Source organism: Mastomys coucha, unplaced genomic scaffold (assembly GCF_008632895.1).
Source record: "Mastomys coucha isolate ucsf_1 unplaced genomic scaffold, UCSF_Mcou_1 pScaffold21, whole genome shotgun sequence".
NCBI lineage: Eukaryota > Metazoa > Chordata > Mammalia > Rodentia > Muridae > Mastomys > Mastomys coucha.
In genome coordinates this window covers 181848567-181871421 of record NW_022196904.1, presented here as the reverse complement: position 1 = coordinate 181871421, position 22855 = coordinate 181848567, and the positions used below count along the sequence as shown (strand labels likewise).

At 40.0% G+C, this 22855-nt stretch overlaps 1 protein-coding gene and 2 long non-coding RNA genes across 7 annotated transcripts in view; 2 read left to right on the top strand and 1 right to left on the bottom strand.

Annotated features, from left to right (window-relative positions):
• LOC116103987 overlaps positions 1 to 9269 on the bottom strand; it is a 27235-nt gene extending 17966 nt beyond the window's left edge. Inside the window, exons 1-2 of one of the 2 annotated variants that reach the window (XR_004123650.1) lie at positions 9030 to 9269; positions 7760 to 8324 (exon numbers count right to left, since the gene is read on the bottom strand). This is a non-coding gene — a long non-coding RNA (uncharacterized LOC116103987). The remainder of the gene's footprint in view (positions 1 to 7759; positions 8325 to 9029) is intronic. The other variant, XR_004123649.1, reaches the window with a different exon arrangement.
• Positions 1 to 22855, top strand: part of Sorcs1 (sortilin related VPS10 domain containing receptor 1) — a 540204-nt gene that overhangs the window by 56513 nt on the left and 460836 nt on the right. The window lies entirely within an intron of this gene.
• The window catches only part of LOC116103988, an 83017-nt gene continuing 69452 nt past the window's right edge, over positions 9291 to 22855 (top strand). The window contains exons 1-2 of the long non-coding RNA XR_004123651.1: positions 9291 to 9344; positions 11592 to 11671. This is a non-coding gene — a long non-coding RNA (uncharacterized LOC116103988). The remainder of the gene's footprint in view (positions 9345 to 11591; positions 11672 to 22855) is intronic.

The window sequence follows — 22855 nt, the reverse complement described above, 5'->3', positions numbered from 1 at the left end:
TTTGCTTTGTGTGTGTGTGTTTGGGGTGTGTGCATGTGTGTGCCTGCATGCTTGAGAGAGTGCACACGCACATACCTGTGGAGGCCAGAGACCACCATTATGTGTCTTCTTCAATCACACTGTCTCTTAGTTCTTGGTACCAGCTCTCTCAACATACCTGGAGCTCAGTTGCTGGCCAGTGAGCTCTATGAATCTGCATGTCTCCACCCCCTTTGCTGTGACTTTTGCTATGTGCCACTCTGCCTGACTAATACATGTATGATGGGGAGCCAAACTCAATTATTCACCTGCTCACCCTCCCTCCCTCCATTGTCATGAAAATATGTTAAGGGCAAGACACCATATTCCTACTAAGTAAGAGTATTACTTAGGTAATATGAAAACATACTATCACCTGAAATAATAAATCAAGTCTGACAGATGTTAATTTGGAAGAAGCCTTGATGGAACATATTTCCTGGTGAGCTGAGATTTTGTATAAGTGAAAGTTATTCCTTAGAAGACTAAAACGACATATCTTGCACATACAATAAATATGCGTGCTTCTGTACAAATGAGGCTCTGGGATGTAGCAAGAAAAATAAAAAAAGTTTTAAATTGATACATCTTATATTCTAGTGGTAAAGAGAGTATATGTATACACACATATACCATGTACTACATCTATCCAAAGAACTGTTTTAACATTAAATATATATGTATGTACCTATGTGTGCAACATATGAAAACTGTATAGCCATCGCTCTTGTGGAAAATAAAGTAAGGATGGATAATGGATAGTCTGGGAGAAGCAGGATTTTGTAGTTTTATAAATAATGAATCGAACTAACAAATTTTTCAGATGCAAGAGAGTGATCCTGGTGGACACTGGTCTAAGTCCAGAAAGAGTGACTGTTGGTAAAAATTTCTGAGGCTGGAAAATGCATACTTCATTCAAGAAGGAGCAAGGCTACAGTGGTGACCACTGAAGCAGAGTTAGTAAGGAAGAAGAGAGGAAGGCTGGATCCATAAAGGTCGCAGTGACATACTGTGCTAGGCTGACTGTGGAAGAACGTGCAGTTACCAAAGGACTGTGGCCTTCCTGTCACACTGAGATGAGGATGTAATGGAAGATTTTAATTTGATAGGAACATGCACATAAAACAGAGTGACCATGGCTGATTAAAGACTGAAGGAGAAAAGTAGAAGGAACTGATACCATTTCAGAGGCTGTTTCAGGAATCAAGGCTGTTGCTATTCAGAGCTTTTCAGTCTGTGGATGTTATAGTGTCTATAGAGGGAGATACATAGATGCTGTGTGTGTGTGTGTGTGTGTGTGTGTGTGTGTGTATCACACATATACTGTGAACCCAGCAGAAAAATATGTCTGTTATTAATATGCTGTTTGGGTTCATGTTTTCATTCAAGCACTTACTAGCTATAGTACCTTGAAGAATTCAATGAAAGCCTAAGCCATGTGAGATTTGTAAGAGTTAAATGAGGACTAGAACACATCAATGATAGGATAAAACTGATGACCTGGCTGGGCATTATTCATAACTAATTGTCTTTTGTTGTTGTTTTTGTTGAACTAGAGAAAAGACTGTTGGAATCAGATAGAATTTAGTGTTTTTTGTTGTTTTGGGGGACAAGGGAATTAGCTTTTTTATTTTATTAGTGCATTGTCTCAGCTTGTGAATCTAAGGATTCATTCCAATAAGATAAACCTGTTTTCAAGATCCGTCAGGTGTCAGTGCTTAGAAGTAAAATATACGACTATTGTTTCTCAAAAGCTATTCTTAAATTTCAAGTCAATTGTGCCCCTCTCCCCCAATAAAGTCTCCTGGCATGTTGTGGTCTTGAGAAAGGGTGTTTAAAGGCAAATCTGTGATGCTTCTCAAGTCACTTAGCTCTTCAGCCAGGGTGAGTATATATTATCACTTGATCAGTTTCTGAGTCAAAGCTCAGTAAGAAAGAATGCACATTAGACCAAAACTTTCTTATGTCCAAGGCAGGTAGACCAGTACTCCTGAAGGCAGATCAGTAGTAGCTGCCTTGTATTCAGAGCTAAATGCATGTTAAGGCCTGTGCTACTCCATCAGCTTTTATATTATGATACAAGCACTGTATCTATTTTCAAGACAACTGAGACTCAACATCCCCCATCTTGATATGTACAAGTAGCCATTCTTCTGATGAACTAACTTAGCCTCCTGTCCTGGTTTTCACTGTTGAGATAACTCTCTTAACATTTGGCAAAGTCACCTTCCCTTCTGGAAGGTCTTTGGCACTGTCCAGCATGACAGAAGATGTAGTGAGCAGGGAGTCTGTTTCTAGGCTCAGATATTTCCACTTGCTTGTAGCATAACTACTAATCTTTCAACTTGAGCATATATAGACTTCGGAGATACGCATGTAGCATAGTTGCCGCATTTCTCCAGTTGGCGTAAGAAGGAGGTATTTTGATCTTCCTTCATCAATCAAGTTTTAATGTTATCAAATCACCATTGTAGCTCTTCTTAGAAGTATCTTGGATTTACTGGCATTTTTTGGTCCTGCATGAGATCCAAGATGCTCTGATGTACAGTATGCTGAGAACTTGATGACATTACTTAAAGGTTCACTCATACACAGAGATATAGAATCATCTGACAGTGAATGATGGGTCATGAGACATACATTAGATACTTGGTAATTAGGGGATGCTAATACTTTCCCTTTTTACCATCTCTTGAGGGAGAAGAGTTGATGTAGTTATATGAATGAAATGTAGTTATATGAAGCATTTAGGATTTCACAGAAGAACATCCAGCTGCTAGAGCCAGGTGGGTCTCTGGTGGTTATTATATCTGCTGCATTTAGAAGCTTTTAGGCAAAAACCTCTCTGTTAAGCATTACTGTGGAAGGCAATTGAATCCCAGTGACTTATTCTCCACCTGGCTCCCTTAATGTAGCAGCAAATGAACTCAGTCACTCTCTAGAATTTCAAGTCCATGCCTACGCATAAACTATTTTAGATGACTTTGAAACCGACATTCCATTCATCTTCCTGAGTTTATGGGCCTGTCGGAAGACCAGACGCATGAACTCAGAAACCTCAGAAGAATTATCCTCCAGGAACTGGAAGTTGGTGTTTTATCTTAATCTCACCTTTCTCTTCTGGATCACATAACCCATTAAATGATAGAACAATAAGAGGTTAGCGTCAGAAGACTGAGTTTATAAACAGGGGAGAGAGGACAAGAGTATTCATTCAAACCCAAGATATCAGTCACCTTTGATGCCAGTTCACATGCAGATATTGAGGAATGCTCAGATATGATGCTCCTCAGCACCACTGCTCTGGCCTAATGGGTTATTAAAGTATTCATTGTCACCAGCATCTGAAGGACAAGGTTTTAACTACATGTAGCAAAGCAGACGTGTAGTAACTACTGTGGTTGGCCTTCTCCCACACTGCATTTTGAGAGGGCTTGCATCTCCCTCGCTTTACTTTCCAGAAACTTCGCAGAGAATACTTATCCAGTGAATATTCTCAATCAGGTAGCCAGGTCTTGTTTCTTTTGTTATACTTTCTAGGTTGCTATTTTGGGGCAACTGTGAATTTCTCTGCAATCCAGGAGCATCTGACTATGGACTTTGGCCCTGTTGATCTAGTCCTACATTTCTGTTGAAGATGCTTTTCCTTCTAATACTCCAACTGTGAAATTTCAGTGTGGCAAGTGAATGGGACACAAGAGCAAAAGTCTTGGATGTTCTGTCCTACAGATATCAATTCTGCATCCCACTCCAGATTTTTCCTGTTTAACATTTCCCCAACCATATTCAGAAAAGATAGAGGTATAGGTCCATATCATAAGTGCAGTTAATGATGCTATCATTAGCTATCGTTTCATCATCTCTTCATGGCTAGAATCTATCAGTCCCAGCCGAACAGCTGGGTTCAGTGTTGGAAGGTTCCTCCCAGCTGAAAACTAATGTCTACCTACAGCTTTAATTTTTATAAAATCACTACCTTCTCTCATTTAGTATTTCTAAAACACTGGAAAGTAGAAATAATTATTATTGTTGTCAGTCACCATTACCCTCATTAGTGAGTCCATTAGTTTATTCATGAGAAAGGAAAGGCTCAGAAAAACAATGATGCTGGCCAGATTATAAATGCAAGCCATTCCTCTCTGTTCCTATATTGAAAATACTGAAAAGATTGTCCACCAGAGTAATTAAGACTGCAGGGTGACATATTTCCTTCCATAGAATCCTCTCCTGGATGTCTTACCTTGTGGTTCTATTAAGCCCACTCTCTTATGGCAGACTAGATGCTGTCCATCCACTATGGGGTAAAGCACTCACTGCTCTCCTGCTCTGCTAACATGGGGCATGGGGTCCTGAATGCATGGGAGGAGATCAATGAGGCATCTTCATGGCAAAGACAGAGCTGGGCCTCTGTGTGCAGCTATTGTAGCTCTCCACCGCCTTTGCTCTGTCAGGCTTCTGTGCTACTGTCCCCTGAGTAATAAAGTAAAAACAGTCTTAAAGGATTTAGTGGGTCTGTGGATAATTCCTTTCCTTCCTAGCTTCCTCTTAGAGTCTCGGGTCTGAAAGGAGCTTTAGCACATCTTAAAGCCCCTTTACACATTGTAAAGATAGCTGGGCGGAGTGTTGCTAGCCTTTGGTGGGTTTATTTTAAGACCATAATAACTTACAGAAAGCCACATCTAAGGTGGGTTGATTTTTTTTTTTTTTTTTGCCATTTTCATTGAGTTCAGTACTTTATGTGAAAAGAGATGGGATTTTGAAGGATGGAGAGGTGACAAAAAAAATGGTACCAATTTTATCCTTAGGAAAACTGATTTGTCTTCACCTGCAAACATTGCACTGACATTTTGCTGTCTTTGGAAATAGTATTTCCTTCCCACCTCACATCTGTTTTCACCTCTCCCTCCTGCTTCCCCTCTTTCCCCACTTCTTGCCTCCCCTGTTTGTACAAAGAACTAATCTGTTTACCATACTCAAAGGTGTGTGTGTGGTACTTGACAAAGACCTACAATGAGATGGACAGCTGCTTCTGACTCCGGAGAAACAGGTATCTGATCTACTTTAGAAAACATTAAAGTGTGTAGAAGTTAAGGTTTTATTTCTAGAAAGTTTTTGCAATAAGATCAATTCTTATGTATTTGTGATATTTTTAGTGCTTAAGGGAATAAAAGCTAATCTATTTATGCTACTTTTTATTCAACCCAGTAATACATTTCAACTTTTATCATATACTTCAATGAAATTTATAGAAATTTGATTCTAGAAGATTATGCTTATTGGCATTTTATACTTTAGCTGTTGGTTGCTTTCATATGCTTTTCAGGAGTGACTTTCGCCTATAAAAAGAGCCCAAGATTCTAAATTAAACTTTAGGAAAATAAATGTAGTTAGAATAGCAATTAAAAGGTAAAAATAAGACTAAGTAGTAGTAATTTGCTCAAATTATCTTAGATAAACAAATACTAGTTGAGTACAGTGAGTGTAGCTGTCTTCAGACACACCAGAAGAGGACATCGGATCTTATGACAGATGGCTGTGAACCACCATGTAGTTGCTGGAAATTGAACTCGGAAGAACAGTCAGTGATCTTAACCGCTGAGCCATCTCTCCAGCCCCAACAAATACTATTTGAAAAGACCACATAGCTCTACAATCAAAAACTTAATGAAAAGTACCAGAGAAACTACTGGCAACTTCAGAAGCAGTAGGAATCATCAATGAAATTTTATTCCATAGCTTTATCATTGATGTAGCCAAAACTGCACCCAAATCCCAAATGTTCAGGTGAGATTGGTTGGCCCAGTTGGTTTCATCTCTCATCTGCCCTCAGAGAGGCAGAGACAACACTTGAATACACAGTTGAGGATATACGCAAGTTGACCTGAGAACAGGTGGGTTGTCCTGATGACCAGTAGGCCTATTTCATCATCCCTTACGTTTCACCATAAACAACACTACTACATTTCCTATGCATTAAGCCCAGCCTAGTCTTCCATAAGCCAGAAAGAAAACAGCAACCAGAATGCCTGGCATCCTTGATCCAGTCAAGGAAACGCCATAGTACTACCAGAGACCTCATGTAAATGGTGAGCCATGAGTAAAAGCTGCCCTTTGGGCTCTGTGTTCTCAAGGTCATGTGCTGGGCACTTTCATGTGTATCTTAATTGTGTTTTTCAGTTCTGAGTTTTATAGGTAAAATGGTGAATGCAACTATCACCATTGCAACCAGAACACAATGATTTGGAGAAATGAGTAGAAAACAACAATAAAAACAAATTATTTAGGAAAAATAAAAAAAAATTAATTTGTTGAGACAACTACACAGTTTACATCAAATGAGGAACTCTAGCATTTTGAAGGGAACTGTCCGAGGCTAGAAGAGTGTGTTTACAGACTCACAGGCATCTTATTAATACTTCTTCTATGTCCCCCTTTTTTATTTTTTATTTTTCCATATCTTCATAAGAAATGACAGCCTTATCCCATGTTTGAGTACTTGGTGGTCCTTCATACGGAAGGGTACTATAATTCTTCCAGATTTTAAATTAAACTCATTGCCCATCATTTCATTACCACGTTTGCAAAGGGATGAGTGTCTAGAAGCTTTGAAATGGGATTCAAGTACTATATGTGTGTCCTTATATAGACACTCATGTGTAATCAGTTCTATTTAGAAAGGAGTGAGTGGGTCTTCGAGGATGTCAAATGCCCAGTACTGTTATTTAAGAAGTAATGAGCTCGAGCAATAAGATATGTCAAGGTCTGCATTGCACCACATTGCCTTTTCAGTTAATTAAATCATCTTTCTCTAGAACAATTGCTCATTAGGGTTCAAGGATAAAAGCTACTCAATAAGTACAGACTGGCTAGTGTCCATATAAGATGTCATGTTTGTATAATAAAATATGGCTTGTTGCAAGCTTCCAATAACCCTTCATAGATGAGGGGCTAGCCACCCAAGTGGTGGTATGTTAAATGTAGTGACCTTCTTCCTTTTGGCGGTGAACAGTGCTGAGTGGAATTGAATAATGCAACAAATTGCAGAATTCCCAACCAAATGGAGAGAGCACTTTACCACCCAGCATTAATGTTGACTGCACTGGAAAATACTAATGTGCAAGATACGGAACCTGCAGCCCCTACCCTGTGACCGTACAGTGGCATATGTGCCTTTTCCAGGAAGCCACACCCCAAGCTTAATCCTTTTTTTTTTTTTTTTTTTTTTTTTTTTTTTTTTTTTTTTTTTTTTTTTTTTTTTTGGTTTTTTGAGACAGGGTTTCCCTGTGTAGCCCTGGCTGTCCTGGAGCTCACTCTGTAGACCAGGCTGACTGCGAACTCAGAAATCTGCCTGCCTCTGCCTCCCAAGTGCTGGGATTAAAGGTGTGCGCCACCACTGCCTGGCTTTGAATCTTTAAAAAAAAATGTTCTGAAAGCATACCAGTATCATGGCAGATTCAGATATTGAACACGATGAATGGACACTTATCTGAATACTTATTTATGCTCTTTAATGCTGCGATGTCTTCTGTGGTTTGATAACTTTGCTCTCTGAGGAGCCAAAGCATCTAAGATAAGTATCTCAGAATATCTCTACTATTGAAGCTACTCTCTATAAACTTCTTTCACCTATTTAAGACTAGTGTCTTAGTGAGTGTGCATAGGCCAGTGCTATCCCCCAAAGAAGCCCTGTGTGGAATGAAGGGCATCACCAACTCACACTGAAGCTCTGAGAATGTCTTACCTGTGCATCTGTGTGCCCTCCCTCGGGACTGGCTGTGGGCATGGCTGGGTTGCTCAGCGATTCTTGGTGGGTTAGGACTGCGGTGTGGGTTGTGAGCCTGGCAGGTATTGTGCTTAGCTGTGATTGTGCGGGTGCTTCTTCACCGTGAAAGTCCTCTTCCCAGTGAGCACAGGCTTTGCAAAGCCTTATTCTGAGAGCATTTGTGAAAATGCTTTGGGCTCTAAGTCACTTCCAGCCTTTGGACTACTTTATTCAGCCACATTCTTCTTCTAAACAATAGGGCTTAGAAATCTGTTTGGTAATAGGGAGAAGGCCTTGGTTTGTTTTATTGTCAAATTCCAATTGCTTTGTGAGTGATTGTAAAATACAGAGCTGGTGTCTATGCTGTGTTTCTGTGGCATAATACAAAATGCTTATTGTTGATGCCTCTTGAGAACAGCTTTGCATAGCTGGAAAAGAGGATTCTGTTTAGACTTCCACAGTGTTCAGCCAAGTAGGATCTTCAAAGACTTATCTTAATTGTGTGACATACTTTGGGTGCCACAGAACTTCTGTGTTTGCCGAGCTGGGAAATGAAGAAAATGCACTTGGGATCTTGTTTTTGTTGTCCTATTTCTCTTCAAAAGAGCCCTTAGCATTTTTTTCTCTCCCACATTTCCCTATAGCCATGGTGTGTGTCCCTTATTGTAACCTCTAATGAGGATGATGTTTGATAAGAAATGAATTATTTAAGAGCTTAAAAAACTGAAGCACCATGTAAGTTGTCCAGAAAAGACAAGTTACCAAATGTGCTTCGATCAGGACTCCAGTGCTTTACAAACAAACCTCCATACTGTTTGTAGAGCGATCATTTAAGTTCCCATGACCTCAGCGCTCTCACAAGACCCAGGTGCAGTCAACTTAGTCATTGTGTGCTGACTCTTCAGTGTGTTGTTCCCTTGGGGTCACCTAAAGTATATTTGGGCTTTCTTAAATTTTGGTGATAGTTTTAGAATTCTTTGAGACCTGATTGTTATTAAAGCCTAAGAAAGGATGTTAAACTTGAATCTCTCTCTCTCTCTCTCTCTCTCTCTCTCTCTCTCTCTCTCTCTCTCTCTCTCTCTCTCTCTGTGTGTGTGTGTGTGTGTGTGTGTGTGTGCGCGCGCACACACACGTGCGCACGTGCGAGCATATAAGTGCTCTCTCTGCCTCTTTCTCTTTCTGTGCACCGCCCCACCTCCACCCCTTATTTCCTCAAATTTAAGTAGACTTGAACATTTATGTTGTATACCTTTAGAATTTTTGTGAACTTGGATCTCTTCAATAAAGCAAACCCTTTGAGGGCCTCATACCATCTAAACTGTCACTGTGGTGCAATGTGAATTCCAGAGGTTTAGCTTCGAAACTTTTCATTTCTTGGCACTTGTATGTGGTAGATAGCTGATCTTCAATAAGCTTGGAATCAAGAGTCTCATAAACTATTGATTCTAGAATTCTACAGAAAGTTCTTTTGTAAGTGTGAAAGGAATATTTTTTTCTAGCCATTTTAATCTGTTTTTATATTTCAAATGCTAGAACTCAGTGTTGTCTGTCTGAATTTCTCAAGGTATTTTCCACTTAATTTGGTATTTTGTAGGATTGCTGAATATCAGTAATGTAGTATCTAGTAATAAAGTACATGAGATGATAAATTAACACTACAATTTTGATGCCATTATTTCTCATCTATTGGTGAGACACATTTGTACTTGAAGATTTTTTTTTTGTAAGCTATCAGAGTAAGCTATATTTGACAGCATTCCAAATGGTATCCCTGAGAACATGAACCATGACTAGGGATCAGAAATAGTAATGCATTATAGATAGGTATTTATGACTTGGCTTTTTATTTATTTTTTAAATTATTTATTTTTATTCTTTAATCCTAAACCCTGAAGAGACTTGAGGCCCCAGGAAGTGGGGAGGTCTGGTGGGGTAGGGGGAGGGTGTGGAGACATCCTTTTGGAGACTGGAGGAGGAGGGATGGGATGGGCAGCTGTCAGGAGGATGTAGAAAATCTTAAGATGCATTATCACCCTGATGACAGGAGGAAGAACATAGTACACACTCATTAAAATAGAATTTTTAATAGCAGTCAAAGACAAATTTAGCAATTGATAGTAAAGTAAAATCAAATATAGTTGAGCGAAAAAAATTAACAGTATGCTTAGCTGTGTAGCTTTTACATTTGGACTTGGATTTGAATGGTAGCTGAGATGTCAGCTTTATATTAAAGTTGATTGGCTTCCTAAACTTCCATTGATTTATTGATAAAGTGAAAATATCAATGATAACTCAATATAGTTGTTTGACTAATGACATAGTAAATATGAGGCAGTTAATACATCAAAAATGGATAGCTATAATCATAGAAGAAAAATGTCATGATAAGAGGCCTCAAAAGAGACCTAAATTTTTGAGGACCAAAGGAACTTTCTGAGTTTCCTGTATGAATTTGTTTGAAATGCACTGTTTAAAAGTCTTTGAAATCAGTCAGTATTGTCAGGTTAAAATTGAGTTTGGAGATTCAGCGATATGACTCCTGCTTTGATAACAAAGTCTTAGGCATAGATAAGGACAGGAATTTGGTAGTGTTTGCTTTTCTAGATATTATAGGCATGGAGCAGATTCAGCTCCTTCATGCAAATGCTGCTGATGGAAGTGCACATCTCTCTCCATGTTTTTATTGCAGAATCTCTGAAGGCCTTTCACATGCAAAGTATCGTATAAAATGATGCACTGTTAAATAAGCAATGCTCAAACCTACTCTCTTATCAATAAGTGTGTTGTTAACAGACCACACAGGAAGTTGGGTAAGGAATTTGCTCAGAGAATACACAATCTTTTGATCTGAGGAAGTAAGAGGGCTTTAAATCATCAGCATTGATTGGCAGTCAAAAATCCCTTCAGGCTAATTCTGCAGTGGTTTGGGGTCATGAGACATAATCTCATTTTACTAGCTTCCTATAGACAGAAGAAGATATTTCAGGGAGAGATTTAGTGCAGGGGAACCTCATAGGACGCTCTTGCTTGGCACAGCTAAGACCCCACACTGAACAAGAGCATTACGGTTTAATGTCAGCTACTCAGGCAAGGCACTGGGGGTTTTGTCATTCATAGGGAGACATTGAGGGAGCTCATAAAGTACATTAGAAACACATTGTTCAAAATGGTTCTAAAAGTGGAAAAGAACTCAAATGTTTATTGCAGAGATTTTATTGCCAGGAAACATGGTCTTTACGACCAGAGGGGTGGTAATATATTCACTCGGGTCTATGAGGAATTTCAGTCTGGTAAGAATTATTTAGATTGCATGAGTGTAATTATCTTAGAATTTGAGAGCTAAAACTCTTTTTGTTTTTTATTATACATTTTATTAATCTTTTAGTTGTGGGCAAATCATGAGGAAAGTTGTAAGCCTGCCAAGGGCAAGAGCTGGCCAAGATGCCTTCATTATTGGTAGGTAAATCCAGTTTCCTGCCTGCTCCAAGGGCTGCTATTGGTGTTTGCATGTATCTATTCTCAGATGGAGCTCCCTCATGAGAGGGAGTTCTTAGATGGTCAGATAGAAAGAATTTTTCAAGGATGGCCTTCCAAACTGCATCTGAAAAATCTCATCCTTCAAATTTTTCATTATTCATTTTCTAGAATTGCAGAATATCTATTTATCAGGCTAGTTACCAAGTGACTGTGTCTAGCTGGATTTACCAATTCTGGCTTGCCTTATTCTGGAAGACAGAACAAATACTATCTGTCAGTAGTGATTCCTGGAGTGAGAAGCGATCAGTCACTTCTTTGATGTTTATTTTTCAAGAATAAGAACTCAAGTTTTGAAGAAGAATCAAATGTTAATCCTATAGTACATCAGAATTGCACAGTACAACTATTCAAAAGGTGAGTTCTTGGCTGTTTAACATCAATGACCCAGTTTCAGATAGAACCTTTAGTGGCATGCTCAAGCAGGTCTTACAAACAAACAAACAAACAAACAAATAATAGCCCACATTCAGTGAGAAATTTGTCATTTAGAATCTTTTCTTATGATCTTAATATTACTTTAAATGGATTAACACCTGGGGAAGATTTTATGTAGTGTATGAGCTTACAGTGGAAAAATACAGCAGCTACTTTCACGGGCTTTCTTTCTTTTTTTTAAGTGTTAAATTACATTTTATTTAATATTCAGCCAAGTACAAACTGCTTACATGTTTCATAATAGGATTTAAAATGTAACTCACAGTTGAATTTTAAGAGAAAGTACATTTTTGTCTTTTAATTACAAACTTTGTATGTGCATGGTTGTTTTGCTTGCATGTACGTCCATGTACCACACACAAGCCTAGTGCCTGTGGAGGTCTCAAGGGGCATCAGAGCTGTCCCTGGAGGTACAGATGGTTGTTATGCTCCGGTGGGTGCTGGGAATCGAACCTGAGTCCTCCGGTTGAGTGGCCAGTGCTTTTAGTTGTTGAACCATCTGTCTAGTCTTATGCTTTTTGTTCTTCTTCCACCTTTGGAGATTGAAAAAATGTACAAAAAATATAATATTTGACATTGGCATTAAAACACATTAGACAAAAGGTGTTCATTAGCAGTTGATTTAAAAGAAAAATCTAGCTCATCTGGTTTTGAAAAGATCTGAAAAGTAGATTTCACTAATACTGCCCCAAACAAAGCAGTACCAGGGCTCACGGATTTTAAGACGCAGAATACTTGGTATTGTTCTATGTGTTCTTCCCAATCCCCAGCCTGACACTGCACCTTGGGGAGGGGGGTACTTGCCATATAATAAATACTCAAACTGGCCGAGCTATGGGAGAACAAAACATTCAGCTTCAAACATCAAAATCCTCAGGAGATGATACAACATGTGGATCTCAAGTACACCTGTGTGTTTCCCAGAGTCCCGTGTGGGTAAGTCATTCTGCCCCCAGAGCATCACTCACCACCCTCCTAACAAACAAAACACTTTCAGCAAACTTAATTTTCAGACAGGGTGTAAGACTCTGTCGAGCCTTAGCTTACTGGAGACCCCCTGAGTGAACCATGTGGAGCCTGACGAGTGCAAAAAGCAAGAGGATTTTTATTGTTCCAGTGCACTGGGGCCATCCCAGACCTTAAGGAGAGGAGGGGACCCCACATAGCTTGTTCAGTGAGCTTTTATACAATTTTCAGGGCAGCAGCCATAGATTGCTAGCCACCCTACCAACTATTATCAAGAGAAGGCAGGACAATGGCTCACACAAGAAGGGAGAACTATACTCCCCAGGAAGCAAACAAAAGACTCACTAGGCCAAATGCACAGATGGATGGAAAGTTTGTCCAAGCAGTTAAGAGACCTAGTACATATACCTCAGGTTCTGTGCCAGAAAGACAGTAGAACAGTGTAAGGTAATGTTTATGCAGCCAAAAGTAAACAGGGCAAAAGACCTAGGGGAGAACAGTCTGAAGTTTATTGGTAGGTCAATTTTACAGAAGTTCAGCCAGGAAAATACGCTTATAAATACCTTCTAGTATTTGTAGATGTTTTCCCTGGATGGGTTGAGATATTCCCTACCAAACCAGAAACAGCTACTGTGGTAGCTAAGGAGATATTAGAAGACAATTTTTCAGAGGTTCAGAGTGCCCAAGGTAATTGAATTGGACAATCGTCCTGCTTTTATCTCTGTCTTAGTCAGGGTTTCTATTCCTGCACAAATATCATGACCAAGAAGCAAGTTGGGGAGGAAAGGGTTTATTCAGCTTACTTCCACATTGCTATTGATCACCAAAGGAAGTCAGGACTGGAACTCAAGCAGGTCAGGAAGCAGGAGCTGATGCAGAGGCCATGGAGGGATGTTCCTTACTGGCTTGCTTCTCCTGGCTTGCTCAGCCTGCTCTCTTATAGAACCTAAGACTTCCAGCCCAGGGATGGCACCACCCACAAGGGGCCCTACCCCCTTGATCACTAATTGAGAAAATGCCCCACAGCTGGATCTCATGGAGGCACTTCCCCAACTGAAGCTCCCTTCTCTGTGATAACTCCAGCCTGTGTCAAGTTGGCACACAAAACCAGCCAGTACAGTCTCTCAAGGTACATCAGGGATTGGCAGAGATATCAGGGACTAATTGGAAGCCCCATCGTGTGTACCATCCCCAGAGCTCAGAGCAGGTAAAGAGACCTTGATAAATTGACCTTGGAGACTGGCTCAGACTAGTTGGTGCCCCTCCCCTTGGCCCTGAACACCCCCTACCATTTTAACCTGATCCCTTTGAGATCCTGCATGGGATACTCACTCCCTTGACTCCTGCTCTTGATATCCCCAGGGTGACTTTTCAGGCTGACAAGGATCTTATTGCTTGATAGCAAACTTTCCACATCAGCCACTTGGAATTGTGGCCTAAACTTAGTGCTCTGTATAATGCAAGTACCCCAGAGGTTCCACACAAGTACCAAGTTGGAGATTGGATATATGTTAAGAGACGTTGTGCTGAACACTTGGAAGCAAAGTGGAGAGGGCCGTTCCTGATGTTGTTGATCACCCCAACCTCCATTAAAGTGGGTGGAGTGACTATCTGTGTTCACAACAGATAAGCACCTGCACTTGACACCAACTAGATAGCAGCCAGACACCCAAGCAACCCACTTCTGCAAGGCCAGAGAAACCATGAGACAGCGATGGTGTATCTTCCAGCACTGAGCCTCAGCAGCCCCCACAACCCTACCAAAGTGACTTGGCAGGTGATCTCAGCCACAGGTGACATAGCTTGGTCCACTACCCGAGTTGTATCTGGTGGCTGGACGCTGTCTTTAACTTCTGTGATTTAGCAGTGGGCCTTGACTTCTGGGGTGTCTCTGCCTTGGAGACACAAGGAAAAGGATTGCCTGAATGTGGGGGATGAAGGACTTGTGAATCTAAACCGTGTCCCTAGCAGCCTTAGAGGGGGGTTCAGACACCCAAAATTGAAAAGTGTCCTGTGAGAAGCTCTCATATATATGTGTCCCCAAGATGGGAGAAGCCAGCTGCAGGCCCATTAGTGTTAGGGGGCCAACCATATCTTCTATGCTTCCTCGGGGTGTGAAACTTCAGGGAGTACATACTAGAGACCATTCCACGGTGGTTAAAATTCAGTGACCAAGGTGAGAGAAGGGTTAGCCAAGTGGAAGAGAGAGAACAGAGTCAGGGCTGTTTGGAGTCTTGGTTTAACAGCTCCCCTAGTTTACTACCTTTATTTCTGCATTTTTAGGACCCCTGATCATTTTGTTCCTGCTTTGGCCTTTACATTCTAAATCACTTAGAAAGTACAGAGGACCAGGGATATGAGCTGCATACCTATCCACAATAGCTTCAAGACTGAAACATGCACAAAGAAAAGGGGGGAATGTGAGAACTGAGTAAACAGGGACATCTCAGAAAAACACTGGGAAGCCAAAAATTTCCATCCAGCTTAATAAGATAAGCTCAGGAACTTTGGGAAGGTAGTGGAACTCTTGCCCCTCTGGAAGGGAGAGGCTAATTAGCATTCCTCAGACTACAGGGAGAGATCCAACCTTCAGGTGGGGACACATTCTGCAGGGTGGACCTTTGCCCACCTTCAGACAAGGGAAGTCCTTGCCACCTCATTCCTTGAAGACCAATCAGTTTAAAAAGTCACACTGTTCTACCAATCACATAGTGTCTAATGGCTGCTGCCCTGAAAATTGTACAAAAGTTCACTGGCTTTCAAGATAGCTACAGAGCATACTGTAAATACAACCACAGTGAAAATCTTGATGGCTTTACTGTTAGCTTCTGAACTTATTGTTAAATGCTGAGTTATGAAGTATGGAATGTGGTTGCTTTGAGAATTTATGGGAGAATTCTATCAGCTACACATTCTCAGGGATATTCCCCCAAAGACATCCAAGTAAAAGAACTGCTGAGCAAAGAAAGGGGGAGTGAGGTAAAGGAAGTAGCTTGATCATTGATGAGATGGTGCTGAGTTGCTTAGGAAAGGGACATTTGTTTAGATAGAAGGTGTTTGTTGTTTGGGGAGCTTTTGTCATTGAAGAATGATTTAGTCTAGACAAAGCTGCGATGCAGAAGCAGCTCGCATGCAAAGAACTTACCCATAATTCAATGTTGAAGACAGTCTTCTTTCCTTTGTTGATACATGACCTTTGTGACTCTAATCTTGTTTTGAATTCTCTACAAGTTATGCTAGACCTGGCTGGATAGATTGTCTTCTTTATTATCCTTTGAAAAAATCCCAAATATCCCAACAAAAAGTGGTGCCCGTGTTTTGCTCCTTGCAGGTTATTTCATACCATGGTCTCCTCAGAACACCTGACAGTTCTGGTGAAGGATTTTGTTGGAGACTGAATGAAGAGATAATGCTAAATCCTTTGCAAGGGTATTTAGTTTCATGCACCACATAAGAAACATATTTAGAGACTAAAATTGGGTATTAATTGTTCTAATTTCCCTTTGCTCCATTCATACTTTATATTACTTATAAGTGATCGAGGAGCATCAGTTCTACTCCGCAGATCCACCTGCCGGTTTCTCAGACCTCTGTGTCCAGACAGAAGGTCTGGCCTATGATCTTAACATTGTTTTAACTGGATTAACACCTGGAGAATATTTTATGTTTTGTGTGATGTTACAGTGGATAAAATACAGCAAAAATATTTCTCAATTTTCTGCCCTAATACCCTTCTTTATAATTTACTTTAGTTCTTTGAACAATATTTGTTTAGACTATAATTACTATATTTAACATAAATCTCTTTTTTCCTATCAGAGGGGGCATAAAATAGAGTGTTATTTTCTGAAATCAGAAAAGTATAGCAGTGAAGTGGGAAAACTCTGGACCTAAAGAGTGTGGAGAGATGGCCCTGAGCACTGCACAGCCTTGGCCTAGTTCGCATTTCTTCTCTTGTTCTGTGCTCCCTTTTATTGACTTTTAAAATTGCCCTTATTCATTTATGTGAGTGTGTGTGTGTGTGTGTGTGTGTGTGTGTGTGTGTGTGTGTGGTCATGCCTGTGCCATTGTGTGCCTCAGGAGGTCAGAGAGAACTTTATGGCCATTAGTTCTTCCACTGTGTGGGGACTGGGATCGAACTCAGGCCATCGGATTTGGAGGCTTGTATAATTATCTGTTGATCTATATCTTTCTCTTTTGATCCATTCTTTTATCTGTAAAGTGTTTGCAGTATGTAGCTAAGAGATGGATTGAGATTCAGTCTGTGCAATGCTCAGTATGGTACTTACTGTGAACACCTGCTGAATAAACATTCCCAGTTAGCAATAACTAAGTGTATGAAGACCTATATGTAGGAAACATTAAGGTAGATTGTAAGTTTGGCAATTGATGGTAGGTAGATAGCAACAGCTTCAAACCGTTGTATGAATTAACAGTATTTCTTCAGCACTTTGAGACTGAGTTTACAGTACATATTATAAGTAGCCATAAACTGAACTAAAATATTTATATGAACAATGCCCAATATTGGGATCTGACTACACAAATACTTGCTATAAAAACTGTTTAAATACTGTTACATACTTGTTTAAAAATGATTAAATTGTGTAGATCTCAGAGATATTGTAAAAGAAAAAAAAAAAGTAACAAAGACTGGAAGGAGAAATAGAACACAGGAAAGCCCTAGGTCCATGGAGACAGTGAAAGAAGAGAATTATTGAGATAGCACAAAACAAAACCAGAGCAAATCCCTCTGAGCCTTTGAAAGTTGATGGTGCAAGCTCTCAATCAAGTGAATAAAATGCTGCTCTCATGATGAATTGGTTTTACTCCTTCCCTAGACCCAGGCACCTACAAAGCTGTGAGAGGTGGAGTCAGGTATATAGCTGGACTAATACCACCAACAGAACAATCAGTAAATGCAGACAGTCTCAAGGAAGGGCTTGAGGGCTGTGTCTCATTGTGATAGTCATCTCCCTGAGACCAGAAGAAGGGTCTTCCAGGAACACTGGCTTGTGCCTGTGGTTCCATGTGCACAGGCCAGTGATCCTGGTAGCCCAGGAGTTTGAATCTAGCCTGGACAACTTATAGAGACTGTCTCTGAAAAATAGCTTACTTTACATATTGTCCTCCTAAAATCTCCATCTCTAGACTCTGAGGATGGGAGAGTAAGTTGTAGATAGACTTAATTATATGAGTAAGCAAATAATTTGCCCTATGTATGATTAATTACTTTAATGTTTGCTAAATAAGTGCATTAAAGTTTGTTCAGAAAAAATTGTTAGGCTAGCTCTAAACACTTTATTGTGATCCTTGGTATAAAGTGCTTAATGTTTATATCACTGTGAAATATTTTAATAGGCTACTAATAATTTTTAACAAAATGTTAAAGTTTTCCTTATTCAGGTAGGCTTGGAATATTCTGGTTTATGAAATACTAAGTCGATTTCTTGACTACAGGTCCTCAGATAATTCAGTATGCAGCTGTGCTCTGTGCATCAATAAGAAGATCATGTTCCTAGCTTTTACAATGCTGTAAATATTTAGGGGACATCTTATAGCCTTGAAGTTCTACCAAACAGGATGCCGAAAACCTAGCAACAGGCAGGTATTTTCATTGTCCCTTATTTCAGGCAGATTTCAGAAGGACATGGTCTGAGACAGTTTATAATCTTTATAAGTGCATGTTTGAACTTCAGGCACTCTAGAGAATGTAGCTAATTAGGGGAAGCTATGCCTCTGAAGCCTCCATCTCTCTTCCTGGGCCACTGCCCTTCCAAGGTACTAAAGCCTATATAGAATGCTCTTCTCTTCTGTCCGAAGGGGAATTGGAATTGGAAGAAGGTCACATGATGTGGCTTGTTAAAATAAAAACTTTAAGAAATCTTAGCCATAAAATAAAACAATAGAGTTATTGAAAATAGAAGAATTCAATTCAGTTGTGTGTGTGTGTGTTTTTTTTTTTTTAAATAGGAACATAGCCATCATATGATCTGTGGGGAAAGAAGTAAGAGTGATTCAAGAATAAATTTCCCTAAGTCATCCACTGAGTGAGAAAAGAACAATAACTCCTGAAGGCTCATAGGAAATGGAGAGTAGTTCTGGATTTGTTAATCTGAGCGCAGGGGCTCATAATGTTAGCAAGGAATGAACCAGGAAATGTATCACACTGCTACACTGTCTGTGTGTTGTGAATTTGAGGATTCTTGACAGCCTAACATCCTGTGAAGGTATTAATGTCTGCTGTCTGTGGACATACGTGCCTGACATGCATGATCTCATCTACTTCTGGAAGCTGAGCAGGATGCAGTTGATGGTTAGTGGGAGGATATATATGATCCTACTTCCATAGGGTAACATTTATTGAAGACTTCTTGTCATCTTCTTTATGAAGATAATTTAATCTAAAGAAAGAATTGGTGTCCAGAAATTGAGGTCCAGAAAGGTTGGGACACTTACTCACTTGCTGAGACCCAAGGCTTTAAGCCAAACTTGTCACAATCATGCATTGTCATCTGTACCAACCTCCTTTCTGCTTTCTGGTTCATAAAGACTTTGAAAATTGAGATTAATATCAGAACCCAGGTTTCAGGATTGTGGTACCAATGTTCCCATATGCATATTTTAACATAAGAAATATAATATGTTCTGATTGCATATAAATGGAACTGCCTAGATTACAGAATCCCCATTGCTTTTATCCTGAGTCTCCCCATGCCTATGTCCTTCAGGAGACAAGTCAGTGGGGCTGATTTGCATAGAGGTAGAGTATTTTGTTTGCTATGAGATGCTTTGAACCTCGACAGAGAATATTGAGTGGAGATGAAGGACCACTGTATATGAAAGCTGTCAGATATGCATCTTCCTCAAAGGTGCACTAATACCATCATGAACAATAACAACAGTTCCTTGAAAATAATATAAAGTTAAAGAGAAAGTGGGGGATAACATTGAATTCATTGGCACAAGAAAAGATTTCTGAACAGAACACTGTTAGCACAAGTACTAAGATTATCAATTAACAAATGGGACCACATGAAACAGAGAAGCCTCTGAATGGTAAAGGACACTGAATTCAAAGTGGTGGCCTATAGAATGGGGGAAAGTCACCAATTCCATATCCAAGATATATAAAGAACTCAAAAGAAAAAACAAACTAGTCATCAAGAAAACAAATTACCCAGTTTAAAAATGAGATGCAGACTTCTTCCTTTCCAATTTGTATCCCTTTGACCTCGTTTTGTTGTCTAACTGCCCTAACTAGAACTTCGAGTACTATATTCAATAGATAGGGAGAGAGGGGGCAGTCTTATTTAGTCCCTGAGTTTAGTGGAATTGCTTCATGTTTCTCTCCATTTAGTTTGATGCTGGCTACTGGTTTGCTGTGTATTGCCTTTACTATGTTTAGGGATGGGCCTTGAATTCCTGATCTTTCCAAGACCCTATTGCTGAAGATATCGCCTACACAACTGATTGAAAGTGAAACCTGAAGTTGGTGCCTAGTTAGAGTTCACCCTAAATGCTAGTGTCGGGTACACAAAGGTACTCTGCAGGCTACCAAAGAGAAGTGCAAACACAAACCCAGTCACCAAACTTTTTCTAGAATGGTGTGTAGCTTGTAAGATAAATACCTGATTTGACTAGTGCCCACCTCATAAATGGAACCAATCTCGACATTTGAGTACCCTAGACCCTGAGACTAAATAATCCAACAACATTGGGTAAGACCAGATAATGCCGTTCAACTAAAGGAACATAGGAATAATGTGACCACTAATGACATTCTTCTATACTCATAGGTCAGTATGTTGTTCAGCCATCATCTGAGAAGCTTCCTCTTGTAGCAGGTGGGAGAAAAATACAGAGACCCACAGCCAGATAATGTGCCTTGACAGGCTTTGTCACTCAGCCCTAAATGGGATGTCTTCATCAAATTCCTTCCTTCACGGCACATGGAACCCTGGGAAAGAGGAGGCAGGGGGATTAAGGACACCAGGGAAACAAGGACCTCTATGTCTACAAGATTGACAGTCCTATGAACTCAGTGGCTGAGGCAACATGGATAGGAGCTGCCCAGGTCTGCACCAGTTTGGCTCCTATAGCTGAACTACAGTCAAGATGTGTGTGTATGTGTGTGTCTCTGTGTGTGTGTGTGTGTGTGGTTATATATGTATAATTAATATATATATGTATGTATGTATATAGATATACATATATATAATATCAAAAGCTATTTTCAATAAACGGTGGAAAAGTAAAAACCACATGTTGATTGCTAATTGCAACAAAGATCTTAAGGGATAACTCATCATAGATGATATATAGAGGGCAAGTAAGCACATGACAAGAAACTTCATATGTCTTTAGGAAGTAAAAGGGCATATATGTAAGCACATGTCTGAATAGCTAGAACCTGCTACCAGATAGCCCGAATTCTACCAAAAATGTGAAGCATTAGGAGCTAACACTCACTGTTTTGAGAATGCAACACTGTATAGCTGCTTTCATGAGCAGTTTCTTATAAAGTTAAACCCTGGGAGCTTTGGGGGGTCTGGTTGGTTGATCCCGATGTTCTTCCCATGGGGTTGCAAACCCCTTCAGCTCCTTCAGTCCTGAGCCTAACTTCTCCATTGGAGTTCCCACACTCAATATAAACTAGCAAGACCCCACCCTCAGAAAGCTCCCAGGGACTAAACCACCAACCAAAGAAGTACACATGGGAGGACCCATGGCTCCAGCTGCATATGTAGCAGAGGATTGGGCATCACTGGAAGAGAAGCCCGTTGGTCCAGTGGAGGCTTGATGACCCAGGGTAGGGGAATGCTAGGGCACTGAGGCAGGAGTGGGTGAGCAGTTGAGGGAGCACCCTCATAGAGGGAGTGGGAAAGGGGAGGAGATAAGGGGTTTCTGGAGGGGAAACTGAGAAGGGGGATAACATTTGAAATGTTAATAAAGAAAATAACCAATAAAAATTTAAAAAAATAGTAAAAAACAAACAAACAAACAAACAGAAAACCCCCAACAAATATAAAGTACAAAAAATAAAAAAGTTAACCCCTCATATCCCATGATTCAGAAGTTTTGCTCTCTGGAATAAAGAGTTGAAATTTATATATGCATCAAAACATGTACATGGATGTCTGTAGGCCAACTTTAAAATTGGCAATAATAGGAAGCACTCAAGCTAAGCTGAGTAGATAAATAGAAGATTAGAAAAAATACAGCAAAACTCTAGTAGTAAAATCTGTTAAGCTAGTAGACAAATAGAGGTCCATCTAGGCAATGGGGAACTATGTAGTACTCAAGCAAAGACAAAGAGGAAATTCAAAGGCATGATTTTAAAGAAAGTATCTGGAGAGGCTGCCTAGTGTTTCATGCTAAGTACATACGATGCTCTGGGAAGGGCAAAGTTACAGAGACATTTAAAACGACCAGGCAGAGTTTGGGGGCGATGGAAGTGTGAATAGGTGTGTAAAGGATTCCTAGGAGAGTGAAACCATCCTGTAGAATGTCATACTTGATGGAAACATGAGGTTAGAAACTTTTTCCAGAAGTATAGAATGTACAAAACCAAGAGTGAACATGAGCATCCGGGTGAGCTTGTTCATTACAGCAAGGTTATAATTACCACGGGGAGACTGAAAGTGAGGGAAGCTGGAACTGTGTGGGACAGGGATAGGGTTGTTGCATTACCTACCCCTCAATTTTACCGTTAACCTCAAATGGCTTTAAAAGCTAAAGTGTGTTTAGGGGAGGTATCCCAGCCAACCGTGTTTAGTGTATCTGTTCTCCTATCATAGATGATAACTCTTCAAACTCAAATAAATTAGAATGCATATGGTCACTCGGGATGCAGCCTTTCTTATTTTAGAGAAAGTATGAGCTAAGGGAGTTCAGAGGTTTGGGAATCCGGTTGCCTAAATTTAAATCTTCAGTACCTTGTGACTTATACAAATTAGCTTAAATTCTGTGTGTCCCATTTTCCCTTTCAACAGAACATGTATGCTAAGAACATCTGTCCCTTGAACTGTTGTAGTTAGTGATTTATTTCATATTATGAATGGTTATTGGTAGGGTTTAACACATGATAGACATTATTGAATTCATATTGTTACCCCAATGTGGACTGGAGGCTTT